The sequence below is a fragment of the Octopus bimaculoides genome, chromosome 4, assembly GCF_046866305.1.
Source record: "Octopus bimaculoides isolate indiv1 chromosome 4, ASM4686630v1, whole genome shotgun sequence".
NCBI classification, from domain to species: domain Eukaryota; kingdom Metazoa; phylum Mollusca; class Cephalopoda; order Octopoda; family Octopodidae; genus Octopus; species Octopus bimaculoides.
This window is the reverse complement of record NC_142931.1, coordinates 117,529,877-117,547,376: the sequence shown is the minus strand read 5'-3', so window position 1 is coordinate 117,547,376 and position 17,500 is coordinate 117,529,877. Positions and strand designations below refer to the sequence as shown.

Sequence of the window (17,500 nt, the reverse complement as noted above, 5' to 3'; positions counted from 1 at the left end):
GCATTCACAATACACACTATAGACATCTACAGTTTAAAAAAAAAAAACGTCCGAAAGAGTACAAGCATACTAATGACAGCCACATATGCTATGTTTTCGTAACTGAAATGAAAAACAACAATTTTGTACCACAAATGCATTAGAGCCGTCATAGACAATACCTATTCAATGCGCATTCATTCAATCTCTGTTCAACTGTTTAATGGATCAATCTATTATCTATCAAACCGATCATTTTACCACTGCACTCATATGCATTGTTCTTTGTTTTGATTTTTGGTATTGCTTTAATATTTTGCTCTGTTATTTCAAGCGTTTTGCTATACCTATGTTGGGCCATCGCCATCAGAGGTTTTTGTTAGTCATTACGATGCAATCAATTGGTTTCGTCTTGTAATTATTTTACCGATATTTAATTAGCGAGTGATCGTGAGTGCACCAAACCTCACCTGTGCGTATGCTCTCATTTCTCGGATGCTTGTGTGTGCGATTGTACTCGCGCCATGCAGCTTGCCCGAGGGCGTTTATACATCCATATTTGTTAACGGTTATTTCTAATATTTTTCTCGCTGTACTGCATGTTCGTTTCTCCTTTTTTCCCCATCTATGATTTTATTTTTGATCTTCTATATAAATGAAGATATTTCCTCCGTCTGGCTGTTTTGCTTTCTACAAATCGAGAAGTTACATTCCGGACTGTTATTCTAACGAGCTGCATCTATTTATCACCCGATGAGATACATCTGTACTGCCGGATGCTCCTGAACAAGTTGTTGAGTGTCCCACCCATGTTCCACAAGTTCATGTGTATTGAGAGTTGTGGGTGCCATGTATATATCAAGTTATGTAATGTTGGGATTGTAATATGTGAAGCGTGTTTAGCTGCGTGTAGGCATCTGGGTAATTGTTCAATGAAGTTATTTATAATGCGTACTTTTGTTAACAGTATCTAGAGCGACTCCTCGGAACATAACTGACATTTCCGCGATATAGTATTGTAGTGACTCGCGTGTCTAAGTATGGACCATGTAAGGTAGTATTTTCTCTTCTCTTCCTTACGCCTCCAGTTAAAATTGGCCAGTGATGTTACATGTCGTTTAAGGCTATTTCGAAAGCTGGCGATATGGTTGCCCCGATATATATGTATGGGCCTCCTCTAGTGTTTATAGTACACTTGTATACCACGTTCTTAGTTATGCATTGGTTATGCAAAGGACAATTTCATCCATCCGTGCATGAGCATAACAGTTTGATTTCGTTGGTTTGTGTACATCGAGCGCTGGAGGGATTGGTTCTGTACGGTATGTCGGTTGTTAATATTATCGTTTTATTATCACTAGGTATTCTCAGTTTATTATTTGAATTGTTACTGGTGTTATGTTTTGGATCATTATTATGGATATTGGAATTATTGCTTTGTTGATTGGTAGTATAAAAAAATTCGTCTAAGTATTATCTTTCTTTCAACTTCTACTTCATCTTCTTTCTCTTAACAGTTAGAACACCGATCGCTCATTACGTCATTTTCTCTAAACTAGAATGTACACTTGCCGCGTTCATATTTGATTTTTTTTGCGTTTCAATAATTTTTCTCTGATCGTGTTCATTCTCGAATTTGATGGATATATAGCGGTACGTAAGCCGATTCAAGAAACCTCTAGTGAGACTTTTTATTGATGTACCTGAAGAAATCCAGAAAGGGTCGAAACATGTGTTGTATCCAATAAAGACTATTATACATTCCATCTCCTATTATATTATTACTGCTACCCCAACCGCCACTACGAAGTTCCTGCAATAGATCTACGGATAACAACAGGGAATCGAAAATGTGCCGGTGCTTTACTTATCATTTATTTGTATATCTTGCAGAATTTCTACATTGCATGTATATATATGTGTGTGTGTGTGCATGTGTGTGTGTGTGTGTGTGTGTGTGTGTGTGTGTGTGTGTGTGTGTGTATACACGCACACGAACCTATATGATTTGGTATAATAAATAGCAAAGAATCAGGTATACGAACCAGAAGATGGATACACACAGACACACACTTTCACGTGATAGAAACTAGAAATGACTCATATATATACATATATACCGACTAAGATCCATACATATGGGTGTATGTATATACATTGTATCACCAGATATATACATACATACATACACGCGCACACACACACACAGACACACACACACACACACACATATATATATATATATGTGTGTGTGTGTGTGCAAGGACAAATATAAAGTCTACTGTTTATGTATATAGAAATATATGCACAAACTCTCTCAGAGACAAACACGGGTATATAAACACACACACTCACAACCGACGCATATAAACGTTGCCATAATCTCTATAATCAATATCTTACTGTTTTCTTGCCACTCCAAATATCAATCAATGTTTTATATTTATCGGTTTGTTTTTCTTTCCGTTTATCAATATATCAATTTCCATTTATGCTCTTATTTGTCATGTTTCGATTACACACACACACACACACACACACACACACACACATATATATATATATATATATATATATATATATATATATATATATATATATATATATATATATATATATATAGCTTTGTTTATATACAACCGCAATTTCTTCAGAACTATTGAAGATACTAAAATCTGGCAATACAAATTTTAAATGTATAACCATCATAATAATACATTCCATTGAGTGCTTTCATTATATACTATCTCCGAAACCAGACCGAAAATCCATTGATTTCATTTATATGAGTCATTATCTTTCTCTTAGAATCTATTGTGATCGTCAACCAACTGAATATCACTGCATGGCTTCCTTTAACGTTGAAATATTCAGATATGTTTTGACAGACTCAGATGCTTATAGAGCAGAATTGAGAAATTTAAGAAAGTGAAAACTTTTTGCAAAAATGGTTTGTCTGGTCAAGACCAAGTAATATATTTTCAAATAGCGAGTCAAAGATATAGAGTAAAATATATAGGTTATTGTGTTACAGTTGAACTGTCGAATAGAAAAAGCGAAATAAACTGTATCGAGTGGTAATGAAATATGTATCGTAGATTTCACGTGGAGTAAGTCTAGCACTAGTCTGCGTAAAGCGTACAATAACCATATAAGAACTGATGAATTACGCTCTGCTGAAACAAAAGGAGACATTTATGATGAAATAAAGACCTCTTTAGCATGCTTGCAATGGTTCAAAATGCAGGCATAGGGATATGATCAACTAAATTATTTTAGTATGTTTAAAACAACGGAACTGTTTATAGTTAAAGTTGAATCTTCATCGAAATATGATTAAACCTAATCAGACTATTAATTCCAACTTTAGAAGTCGATGTATTTTAAATATTTATCTCTGGGAATCCTTGTGGCCGGAGATTTTTTAACAACTAAACTATTTTGAGTTTATCTTAGTGTTTTGTAGTTATTAGGTGTTCTATTCATGGAGGTATGTTTAACAAAAATGAAAACAATGTCATCATCTTTTATTGTTAATAGTTTGAATGGAAGGCAACGGTTCCAAGAAAGCGAAAGTAATGAGGAACGTCGGGAAATTATGTTGCTGTTAGTTATTTAATTGGGCAGCTTCTGTGATTCAGTGTAGATGAGAGTAAATTCGAAAGAGTGAGTGCTTGTGGTCCCTGCCATTTCAATATTTGTATTAGTTCCAGTCGTTTACATCGACCGAAACATAATAACGCTGATAGTAAGTACGACTGTGTTCGGTTCCTCTTGTCAGCCAATAGCCTCTCACCCTTTACCCCTCTCACTTCTCTCTTCTCCCCTCTCTCTATCTGTCTTTCTCTGATTCTATGGTCGTCTACGGTTTGTTCTATTTATATATATATATATATATATATATATATATATATATATATATACTCATTCAGCTGAATCAAATCTTAACTTATTCACAATCTTCAATATTTACACATCATTAATTTTGGCGATATCAATCAATAAAACTGATGCGTAATTGGTGGGCGTCGATGAGATTTTTTATGACGTCAACACTCAATTTGGATGATCCGGATCTTGTTCATGAAAATTTCCTTAAATTAGAAACCAAACAGTCCGGGTTCAATTTGAAGCGAAAACATACTACACATATATACATAGTACGAAGTTGATTCATATGCAATTTTCATAACTATGGCCAAAATACATAAACCGAGGAATTAACTTTTTCCTTATAGAAGATTTCCCTTTTTACATCCATGTGGTATATAGAATAAAAGTAATTATCTATTTTATTTTATTTAATCATCGTTTCTCCTACCATCGCTTGACACCTGGTGTTGGCTTACTATCATAACTTAACGGTTCGGCAAAAGACATCGATAGAATACGTAACAGGCTTTGAAAAGAAATATGAACTAGGGTCTATTTATTCGATTTAAAATGTTTCAACGTTGTGCTCAGCATGGCTGTAGTTACATGATTGAAAAAATGTACAAACGAAAAGATAAAAGAGATAGATAGATAGATAGATAGATAGATAGATAGATAGATAGATAGATAGATGGATAGATGGATAGATAGATAGATAGATAGATAGATAGATAGATAGAGAGAGAGAGAGAGAGAGAGAGAGAGAGAGAGAGAGAGAGATAGATAGATAGATAGATAGATAGATAGATAGATAGACTATGTGCGTACGTACGTATGTATCTGCATATGGCATGCATTATGCATAACACATGATATATATGTAACATATATATATATGTGTGTGTGTGTGTGTGTGTGTGTGTGTGTGTGTGTAAATACGTATTTATGTATGTATGTATGTATTATGTACTGTATTCATGTATGTACTTCTGCCAGGCAGAACGAATTTTCCGGTCATTCAAAGCTCTGCGTAGGCTAACAGACTAATTCTATTTAATACGTCAGTAATTCTTACTTCCTAACAGTATCTCTAGGCTCAAAATATCCTTTTGTAGAGTCATTAGTAAACATAAGTAATTGTTTTTTGTTATCCAATGCTAATATGTACAACTTACAATGAAAATCCTGTGTACGTCAGAGTCTTCTAGAACTTTACTGATATAATATAGCGAGAAGTAATATTCTTCCCAATGTCGTTCATTTCTCTTTTATCCATCCTACTAAGCTTACAAACAGACAGACAGACACACACACACACACACATACAACACACATATACACACACATACACACACAAACATACACACAGGCACATGCGCGCATACGCACAGGCAAACATGAACATATGTATTTGTGCCTATACATGCAAAAAAGCAGACTTGCGTAGACATCACATACACACACATATACATGTGTACACACATGCACACACACACACATTCAGACACATATACATGCATGTATACACACATGCACACATGCACACACAGTCATACACATACACACACAAACACACACAGAAACCCAGACACACGCGCAAGATTTATTTACCGTCTCTCTATCCCCGTTTTGTCATCAGTACCAACATAAAATTTTCTACTGCTGCCAGTGTGGTTGTACAACCCACTTTTAGAAGCACTTTTTTTTTAGATAAACAGGAACAGACACTGATAATTTCGTTAGCAGTTTGACTGAAGAAGGCATCACACGATGATAGACCTCTATGAGCAGGAAATGCCAGAAGTACAATAGTGAATAACAAAGAAACCTGAATACGACCTCTAGTCAAGATACAAATAACAACCAAATTACCTTAAAATGGTAGCATACCTTTATAAGAATAAAAGAACATATTCGATAGAATAGTCCTTGTTAGAGTACAAGGGGCGCTAAAAAGTTTCTGGCTTTAAGGATTTCGCGAAAAACATGACAGGAGGCCCAATCTTCCGGGTTCTTTTACAGGGCTTAGGAAGACTGAAAGTCACTGCAATAAGAGTGTGAATCTGAGAGGGGAGTATTCCTGCATTCTTTTATGTGTTTCAGTTATTTGACAGCAGCCATGCTGGAGCACCGCCTTTTAGTCGAACAAATCGACCCCAGGACTTATTCTTTGTAAGCCTGGTACTTATTTCATCGTTCTGTTTTGCTGAACTGCTAAGTTACAGGAACTTAAGCACACAAACATCAGTTGTCAAGTGAATACACACACATAAATATATATTCACACAAACCTAAGTATATTATATATATATATATGACGGCGGGCTTCTCTTAGTTTCCGTCTACCAAATCCACTCACAAGGCTTTCGTCGGCCCGTAGTTATAAAAGAAGACTCCTGCCCAAGGTGCCACGCAGTAGCACAGAACACGGAACCGTGTAGTTGGGAAGCAAACCTCTTACCACACAGCCACGCATGCGCCTATATGTTGAATAAAATCATAATTAACTGATCCTCCTGGGTTTTCTTTTACTCAAAGCCAGGAACCTTTCAGCATCACTTCGTATTTCTAAAAAATGACGGAATAGTCAATAGTCACTGTAGATATATCTTCGTTCATAAGTCTACTGAATCACTAAATAGTCTGGTAGTGAATAACAATAGTACACTGGACAGTCAACACTAAATGACCTCTGATATGGTGAGGCATGAATATTTATATTTCATTTCCGACTCGTAATTTTGTGCAATATCAGCTAAGCAATAGGAAAAGAACTATGGACCCTTCCATCTCTGCGATGCTGTGAGTTCAGTAGATGCACAATGAAGACAGATTTGGAAATACAATAATGTAAATCTGCCAAAGGAAAAACTAATTTACCGGTTACCTTAGATGCTAAGAGACAAATTGGATTAAACACGTCTGTAATTCTTACGTCAGAAACTTATCTGTGGCCTCAAAATACCCTTTGATATTCTCATTAGTAACCCTCACTAATCATTTATAATCGAACAGTAATATGTACAGTTTTCTTTTAACATCCGTTGGATATTAGAATATCTTTAATCTTTAATAATATCAGCATCAAAACATGATTTTCTTTCCTTTGTCATTCAGCTCACTTTGATCTTCATATAATTCCACGCAATTCATGCAGGCACACGCACGCATATTCACACACACACTCACACAGATACGCACGCGCGTGCACACACACACACACACACACACACAAACACGCGCGTGCGCCCACACACACAAACACACACACAAACACAGACACACACACAAACACAGACACACACACAAACACAGACACACACACAAACACATACACACGCACATATATTATTCTCAAACATGAATATTATCGACATTGACTTCGAAGTTTCGGTCAGTTAAACCACTGTCAAACTGCAATGCATTGAGGTTAATCTTGACTTTATATAGTCTCTGTTGTGTTAAAATCTTCGTTAAGTATGTTGATTGGAGTGGATTGGTAATTAGGTTTCAGGATGGGTTGTTATGGAGGAAATGTTTATTGATTAAGTCTAGGATTATGTTATTGTTTAGAATTTACACATGTACGTAGACCTTTGTAAGCAGCTGTGAGTAGTTAGATGTGTTTGTTTTGGTATGTATAGGATATGATATCAGTTTTAGGAATCTTTGGTTTTATTCGATTTAATCCTTTGCTTTGACAATGCAAATGTCAAAGGTTCAATGTTTAATCCAGTATTAAAAATTTAGTAATTGGACATGTCATTTTTTTGTGTAATGCAATTTTTTAGGGGTTCACATAAGAATGTAAGTAGGTGGTATGTTTTAGCTAGTCAGGTTTCTGAGTACAAATTTTGTCAAGATCGACTTTGCCTTTCATCCTTTCGGGGTCGATTAATTAAGTACCAACTGCGAATTGGGGATCAATCTAATCGACTGGGTGCCTCCCCAAAACTTTCGGGCCTTGTGCCAAGAGTAGAAAAGAATATTGAACTTGTCTACTTGTCAGAACAGGTTGGGAGAGGAAGATAGTGGCCCACCCCAAACGCTGGTCTATGAACGGCACATTTGAGTATGCTATATAAGCCTACATAGGTCGTATAGGCCCAGGTGGGAAGCAGGCAATAAACTCAAGCGCATCCCTCAACGGCAATTACACTCGTTATGCCACTGGAGTTATATTTTGTAGAAGATAAGGCAAGACAAAAAGAAACTTTGATATTCATTTTTCAGTTGGTGCCCGGCCAATCTTGCTACATCTCCTCTCCTCATTCAATATTAAAATAGAGGTACTGGAACTTGTGCTGGAACTAGTTTCATCTCTACTATAAGGGTTCATCGCCAATATAGCCCAGGCATCTTCTACAAAGAAGCCAGAACAGAGTGGTTGCTGTCGTTACAGCGGTTCAAATATATTGTCCGCTCACGACGAAGAAATAACTATACTTGTAGTCTCTCTTGGTTTGTGAGGGTATACGGTATATATGACATACGAAGAATCACTTGTGAACCTCCAAACTCTTATGCGCAGGGTTACCATTGCTGTTGCTCTATAAAACGTACAGCCAACAAGAAACCCTGAATAGTCATCGTCGAATTTGACGGACAACGATAGATATTGAATGTGTGTGTGCATCTGCCCTTGAGAATATTGATGTGTATGTGCATTTATGCATTTATGTGTCTCTGGGTGTATATATGGGCATATATGCATATATGTATGCGTGTACACTTATGTGTCCTTCAGTGTATTCGTATATATGTATTTATATTTGTTTGCTTGTGTTCTTGCGTGGATTGATATATACGTGTATATAAGCATATATCTACGTATGTGTATATGCGTGTATGTTTCTGTATTTAGGAGTGAGTGGCGACAATGTGTAGAAGGTCAGAAATAATGAAATCTATGAGAGAGATAGTGAGGAATATTGACAGAGAGAGAGACAGCGAGGGAGAGAAAGATCAAAGAGTGGATAAAGAAACAAAGCTGATGATTAAATAAAACTCTTTGAAAAGATATCTATGATTTAATCAACAATATTAGGAAACAGACGTGCTTCAGTTAATTCTTAGTATCAATTGCTTTCATAAATACTTCCTTCAAGATGGCTACAACTTATGTATATCATGCCAGTGCAAATGTTAAGAAAATGAATGACAAGATGAACAATCAATATAACAAAACATAAGAAAAGGTTAGCGTTTATTTACTGTAATCAAACATCTTGTTAACATTTATTGTTCTAGTGCTTAACTAATCGTCTTTTGTTAGTTTACTATTGCCTATTTTGGTATGGTTTTATATTAAGGCGATCGAAAGAAGTTTTCGTATAAAGATAACCGAACCAGAGAATTAGTTGTATCTATTTTCAATACGATTTGTAATGTGAATTTAATTCTGGTTGAGTGCAAGTTTGTCTTTTATGTCTATGGTCATCAATGAAATAAGTACTGTTTATATATCAATAGAATTTTATCTGATCCGTTGCCACCAAAACAAATTTCTTGAAGTCATTCAAGTTCTCATTTGTGTAATGTATTTGTTGAAACTTCAACATTTAGTATAGTTAATAGCAGGATGTTTTTTTTATATATATATTTAGCCCTAGGTCTATTCTATCAACCGGACCTATGGTCAAAGTGTTTCAATCGAGATCGTTTGTTCTTTTTGATATATCGAGAAATACATTTCTGAATGTGCCTTCCCTAGTTTAAGATAACAAGGTGTAATTTGAAAAAGATTTGGCTGCCATTTTTAGGAAAGCAGATGACCTTGTAAATTATAACATGTGAAGTTTCTCGTTTTTGGAGAGTGAAGTAATATATGGAAAACTGTTTCACAAGATTAAGATATAGTAAATCCATACATACCATAATCAAGCTTCAGGAGCAACAGATTTTCCCGAATGAAAACAGAAGGCAAAGAACAAAGTGATAATGGCCAAAGAGCAATGCCAGTCAAAGGAGAAATAGTTGACTGTAAGATGTAGTACGTATGAACTATATGCTAAACATTATATCAAGGTTAAAACTTTTACAACATAAGAATGGCCTAATGGACATGATGATAGGGACATTATTTAATTTATAAATTTTATATTTAACAACTTTGTAATAACTTATATTATTAAAACAAAAGAACATTGGATACTCCCTAAAATTAATTAAGAAGAAGCAAGGTTAAGGAAAGTACACAGTAAAAATATACGTGTATTTATACAATTTTAAAATTTAGTCTTAGCGCAGTTCTTTGTTCATATAGTAGCGGCCCTGGCAAGACAAGCAGGAAAAACATAGAAATGAATTCACTTCTATGTAATAAGTCAGAAACAAATCGATGTGACATAGCAGGCTTTGGGTTTCCCTTCATCTTACTATTTATATGGCAACAAAATTTCCCTTCAGATCTTGAAAACAGTTGAATAAATCTTCAAGCAATAAACAACAAACATAAATGTGTGTGCGTGTGTGTGTGTATGTGTGTGTGTGTGTATGTGTGTGTGTGTGTGTGTGTGTGTGTGTGTGTGTAAGCGTGTGCATGGGTACTTTGCTTATGATGTACCCCTCTGTGATCCGGGCAGAAATATAGGTTCGTAATATATACAACTTATTGCAGTATTTACTGGGAATGATATGATCGACTAAATCCTTCAAGATGGTGTCCTCGGAATGATTAAAGAATAGAGGAATAAATAACATTTCCAATTCACCAGCTGTTCTACTTTCTACTATATAACATATTACTCTAGTTATTGTTGTTGGCAATCCGTCGCTTACGACGTCGAGGGTTCCAGTTGATCTGATCAACGGAACAGCCTGCTCGTGAAATTAACGTGCAAGTGGCTGAGCACTCCACAGACATGTGTACCCTTAACGTAGTTCTCGGGCATATTTAGCATGACACAGTGGGACAAGGCTGGCCCTTTGAATTACAGGCACAACAGAAACAGGAAGTAAGAGTGAGAGAAAGTTGTCGTGAAAGAGTACAGCAGGGTTCGCTACCATCCCTTGTCGGAGCCTCGTGGAGCTTTAGGTGTTTTCGCTCAATAAACACTCACAACGCCCGGTCTGGGAATCGAAATCACGATCCTATGACCGCGAGTCCGCTGCCCTAACCACTGGGCCATTGCGCCTCCACATATATATATTCAAATACTGTATCTTGTTTCTGAATTAGATAGATCAGCAATTTTGAGGGAATTTAACACTATTGAACCGGAGAGATGAAAAACAAAGTTGGACCCAGGGGAGTTTGAACGCAGTTTAAAGTGTTAGGAATTCAGCTAGGCATTTCGTCCAACGCTAGAACGATTTTGCCTGCAAGTTATATACAGTTCTCAGAAAATATTCGTAACGCGAAAGCTTGAGTGATAACAATGCAACTAAATGTCTGCAGTTGGTGAACAAGACACACATAAGCTGACCGAATCAATTGCAACATTTCTGCTTTACCCATTTTTACACCGCAGCCATTGCCATATCTTTACCGCCCAGTTGTCTCCCATTATCATAACAACACTGACAGACGAACGTCCAAAGAAAACCTCGATAAAAAAAGCCTAATTTTCATAGCTCCATTAGAAGCCAGCATCAATATTTTTATTATTTGACAACACCACAATCACCAACGTTGACACCACAGTACGTACTTTAAGCAATCATTTTTTTTATTCCTCTATTTGTTACAGTCACTTGACTGCGGTCATGTTGGACCACCGCCTTGAAGTTTTTAAGTCGACCCCAGGACTTTTTAAAGCCTGGTACTTATTCTATCGGCCTCTTTGGCCGAACAACTATGTTACTGGGATGTAAACACACCAACACCGGTTGTAAAGGGGTGATGGAGGGACAAACGCAGACAAAAGACACGCACACAGACAGATACATACATACATACATATATATATATATATATATATATATATATATATATATATATATATATATATATATATATATATATATATAAGATAATAAGAGTGAAAAAACTACAGAAGGCTTGTGTTACTTGGTTAAAGTATATATTTAAATTATGTCAGAAAAATGTTAGAAAAATGGCGGGCTTCTTTCAGTTTCCATCTACTAAATCCACTCACAAGGCTTTGGTCAGCCCGAGGCTATAGTAGAAGACACTTGCCCAAGGCGCCACGCAGCGGAGCTGAACCCGAACCATGTGATTGGGAAGCAAGCTTCTTACTACACAATAAAATATATTACACATTAAGTATAGAAAATGTGCAGTGCACTCACTGCTCTAAACAAAGTGCTCAGGTGCACTCGACGAACAGTAATTACAGAAGAGTAACTGTTACTCAGACTAAGTCCACTTTGCGTGTCTATCTTTGTCTATCTCCGTGATTTACAGACATGCAGAAATAGATAGATTGGACAGTGGAAGAGAGACAGCTTGTCACACTACATTCCATACGATTAATCACGGGTAATGTGATTTATGGTCTTCAGCTAGTTGGAGACATGCTATTACTGGTAAAAAAATATCTGTTGCTGTCTAAAAGCGTTACATAGCACTACTCAAACAGAGCATAGCTGGAGGTTTCATAAAAATAACAAAAACAACATCACCAAAAGTGCTCCAGTCAACCAAATATAGACCTGTATCACTCGAACATATCTCTATAAAATGTGCAATGATTAATACTATGCAACAAGATACATAGAATATCTTAAAGAATTTAGTAGGTTATAGGACACAGACACTTCTTGTTATATCTATTCCAACAATATGATAAATTTATCTTTACCAGAACTAAAAGGCGACTATATACACCCGAATTTAGCATAAATCAATAATTTTTATTGGTGGTTTTTCTTTTCTTCTTTTTTGTCACGAGTAGAAAGTTTGCAACGCAGGAAAATTTGATGTTTTGGCTTAAAGAACTTAAAATGCAGATATTAAAATAATAGCCATTGGCAATATACGGAAAATATTGCCAGTAAATTGAGTCAGTTCATCGATGTGAATATGCTATCATTTTCGTGGTTTGATCAGTTTCTCTTTTACTGTACAATATGCCCTACATTTTTACAAACATAGGATTTTTATGAATTTCTTAGGAGATTCATCATATTAATGAACGTAGACAGGACCGACTCGTTTACAAGTTGACGCCCCATTAACTCAGGTCAATTCAGGCCCTTTTGGTGAAGTTAGATAAAAAGAAATTGCGTAGAAGCTTGTTTAGTGAATTGAATCTAAACTAGAAGGGTCTAAAGTTGTCTTGCACTGTGTCACTCTGATTAGATTTTAGTATTAAAATAAAGAGGTCCGCATTCTTGCAATACTCGACCAGATTCACGCTAAATTGAGAAATCTTTTCTGTTATAGGCACAAGGCCTGAAGTTTGGGGGAAAGGGGCTGGTCGATTACATCGGCCCCGGTTCTCAAGTGCTACTTATTTTATCGACCCCGAAAATATGAAAGAAAAATTCGACTCAGGGGAATTTGAATTATGAAGGTAAAGACGGACGAAATGCCGCTAAGCATTTTGTCCTGCGTTTTAAGGATTCTACCAACTCACCTCCTTGCGCCAAATTAATAAAAAGGCAGTTAATTTTGTTCTAACCACTCACTGCTCATCGTTGCAATAGGTGGAAGATTCCCTCATGATTCCAATAATAGTAGACATTGCACACAGGAAACTCAGTAAAAACACCAACTATATTCACCAGTAGTTTATTGTTAAACAACAAACCAGTTATTTATAACACAAATTATGTTATACGTTTAAATAAAGTTATGACAGATGAACGTGAGTTGTTAGAAAGAAAAGTTCATTCGATAAGAGAGAATATTTCCCAAATGTCATTTTCATTTTCAACAAAATCATTTCTATTTTAAACAAAACTTGTCAAAGCGATCCGATAGACACGAACTCCCATCGATGAAATAACCCACTCTAAAGCAGAAATAAATATTTTTAAAAATATACCAAAAATATAAGATATTTAGAACCTCAAATTTAGAAAGAAAAGCAATTCTATTTGCGTCTATCAACAGAAAGAATCCTAAAATGCAGAATTTAATCATTTCTGAACATATAAAAGAAATTTAAAAAATGTATAAAAAGGCGATGATGTTACTAACTTTTTGTGGAAAACGTTATCTGCAAAAAAAAAAAAATTGATAAAATATTTTTTAAAAACCCATAATAATTCCTTATCAACAAAATGTATTATAACTAAATAAGGAAAAATGTGTGGAAGTAGCCGATTGGATAGATTTTTACTTGGTGGTAATTGTACGCATATTTACTAGGTGTAGTACAAGAAAGAATGAAGAAACGTGTAAATGTCGCTGTCTTGTCGTCAACATCAGAACTTTGCAATTACAATCACAACAGGAAAATTCGATTACATCAGATAGAATATTATTGAATGAATGTTTATATACATTCAGCTTCAAGCACTGTAAAATCGGACAGCTGTAAAGAAAATAATTTAACTATACATAACGCATTATAGTCTTTTATTTACATGTACATGAGTTACAGGACGATCAGCCAGTAGTCCATGCTTTCACTACGCTAAGATGTTTCTAATGGGCAGCTCCTATTCAGAGTGGACATTTTAATAGTTAAGTGAACTTGGTCACGAACACATTACAATGGGTTTGACATATGTATGTGCGGTTGCATACATTTATACAGGTAAAAGACATGTAATCCAATCCAGTTATGCAGCTAGGTAACTACAAGGTTGGGTAATTAGCTATCTAGGCTGCATGGCAGTTTTGTTAATTACATATATATGTAATACACACACGCCAACGCGCGCACATACACACACAAATATACACACACACACATATATATATATATATATATATATATATATATATAAACAGAAATCTTTAAATCTTTAAATTCCTTCAGCTACAAAGCTGCGGCCATGCTGGAGCACCACCGTTGAGATCCTTGCGCAGAGGCCATGCTAATCTTCCCTCTATCGTTCCAATTTTAATATATGTACTGCCGAAACAAGTACTTATATATATATATATATATAGGGATAGAGAGAGAGAGGGGAGACACGTGCGTACCATGCTTAATATATATAAACTGTTAACAGGTAATATGCTGCGGCTTTCATCCGAGATAAAATCTCAGACGATATGGTGTGTTTAGAAACCTAATGCATATACGAGTGACACGACAAATAGTCCCGGCTGTGGCAGATGAATTTGGATCTTTTGAGAGTTTCTTCAATGACGTGTACACGCAGACAGAAGTTCAGCATCTTGAAATTTGATTCCTCCATTGTGAATCCTCTGGATCGTCTTTACTCATCTGTTATAATTTGCATGCAGTATGTTTCCATAGCAGCAAGCATTTTTTCTTTACATGCTACAAATCTTTACTCTTGTATCCAGTCTTTGTCTCAGCTCAAGCGTATCTCGTGGTCAGTGCCTCATAACGTTACATACCCTGCAAATCATGCTTCCTTTAATTCATTCAAACTGTTGTACAATTTCGGCATTCAGTACCCAATTCTCGCTACCATGTAGTATAATGACATATATATATATATATATATATATATATATATATATATATATATATATATATAGCTGAAATTTACAGAAAAACAGATGAAGACAGGTGTATTAGTTTGACGCTCGGGAAGGTGAGAGTGTGTTTTACGTTTCGAGCCTACGCTCTTCAAAAGAAAGGAACACGAGGAATTAAACTGAGAGAGAACAAAAAGAATCTTTTGGAGTTAATCATGGCGTCATGATGCAGTGTATGGTTCATTCGGTGGCTATTCAATTGTTTTCAATCTTATTTCTGTCAATACTGGTACTGTTTAGCTCCCTTCGTCACTTTAGTGACATATATATTTCTGCCCTTAGATGGTATAATTGCAAATTAGCCACGCATATAATATATATATATAGATATATATATATATGTGTGTGTGTGTGTGTCAGCTAAATATAATATTTGTCTCATTTTATTTAACTCATACATGGTCACACATGACCTGCATTAGACTCCTCACTAGTATTACTATCGAACTGAGAGTTTATCTACTGTCCCCCCGTAGCACTTACATAGCGTTACCTGTCATCTTCAGTTTTCTGGATACCAATACCTCTCATATATATATATATATATATATATATATATATATATATATATATATATATATATATATATATATACATATTCACACACACACATATTTCACACACACACTCATATATATATATATATATATATATATATATATATATATATATATATAGTGTAGTATATTGCCACTTAAGTGTGGCTGACCCCTAGGGGTGGATATTACTGTTGCTTTTAGCCCCAGGAGGACATCTCCTCCAGCTGGCTTATCGACACACGACTGTGTCCTGTTTGCTAAGGGAAGTTATCCCTCTCACCACGATCTGCAGCACGAACGGATCCGGATTTCAGGGTTATTTCCCTTCGTCGGCGTTCGATAGCTACTGACCTTGGTGAGAGAGACAAAAACCTGGCAATCTTATATCTACTTTTCCAGTGAAATTCTTCACTGATATCGAAAAGGTGAAAACAAGCAATGTTAATTCTCTAAATGAAGTATTAACAGTAACGACGAAGGGAAATAACCCTGAAATCCGGATCCGTTCGTGCTGCAGATCGTGGTGAGAGGGATAACTTCCCTTGGCAAACAGGACACAGTCGTGTGTCGATAAGCCAGCTGGAGGAGATGTCCTCCTGGGGCTAAAAGCAACAGTAACATCCACCCCTAGGGGTCAGCCACACTTAAGTGGCAATATACTACACTTTATCGTGCAGTTACTGTTAATACTTCATTTAGAGAATTAACATTGCTTGTTTTCACCTTTTCGATATCAGTGAAGAATTTCACTGGAAAAGTAGATATAAGATTGCCAGGTTTTTGTCTCTCTCACCAAGGTCAGTAGCTATCGAACGCCGACGAAGGGAAATAACCCTGAAATCCGGATCCGTTCGTGCTGCAGATCGTGGTGAGAGGGATAACTTCCCTTGGCAAACAGGACACAGTCGTGTGTCGATAAGCCAGCTGGAGGAGATGTCCTCCTGGGGCTAAAAGCAACAGTAACATCCACCCCTAGGGGTCAGCCACACTTAAGTGGCAATATACTACACTTTATCGTGCAGTTACTGTTAATACTTCATTTAGAGAATTAACATATATATATATATATATATATATATATATATATATATATATATATATATGTATATATGTATGTGTGTGTGTGTGTGTGTGTGTGTGTGTGTGTGTGTAAACTTAACAGTTGGGCGCAATATAAACCGTGTATACAAAACTTAGTCGTCACTAATTGTGACTGTATGTACTACAAGCATATATACTACTAGAAATAACAGTTAAACTACTTACAACTGCGTAAGACAAATTTGTACATAGACACATCGCTAGCCACTACACATTCTTTATTTTCTCTCCCTGTTTCTTTCTGTGTTCCTTTCTGTGGAAGAGCGTAGGCTCGAAACGTTAAAGACTTTTTTCATTTGCCGAGCGTTAATCTAACGCATCTGTTTGTTGTCTACTCCACTTGTCTTCGTCTTTTCTTTGTGAATTCTCCATACACACACACACACACACACACACACACATATATATATATATATAT

General features: G+C 35.9%; 1 protein-coding gene and 1 pseudogene across 3 annotated transcripts in view; both read right to left on the bottom strand.

Annotated features, from left to right (window-relative positions):
- LOC106876369 (uncharacterized) overlaps nt 1-17,500 on the bottom strand; it is a 515,432-nt gene that overhangs the window by 181,055 nt on the left and 316,877 nt on the right. The gene's annotated exons all lie outside the window — the stretch shown is intronic.
- Nucleotides 14,786-14,859, bottom strand: LOC128247722 (U6 spliceosomal RNA; annotated as a pseudogene).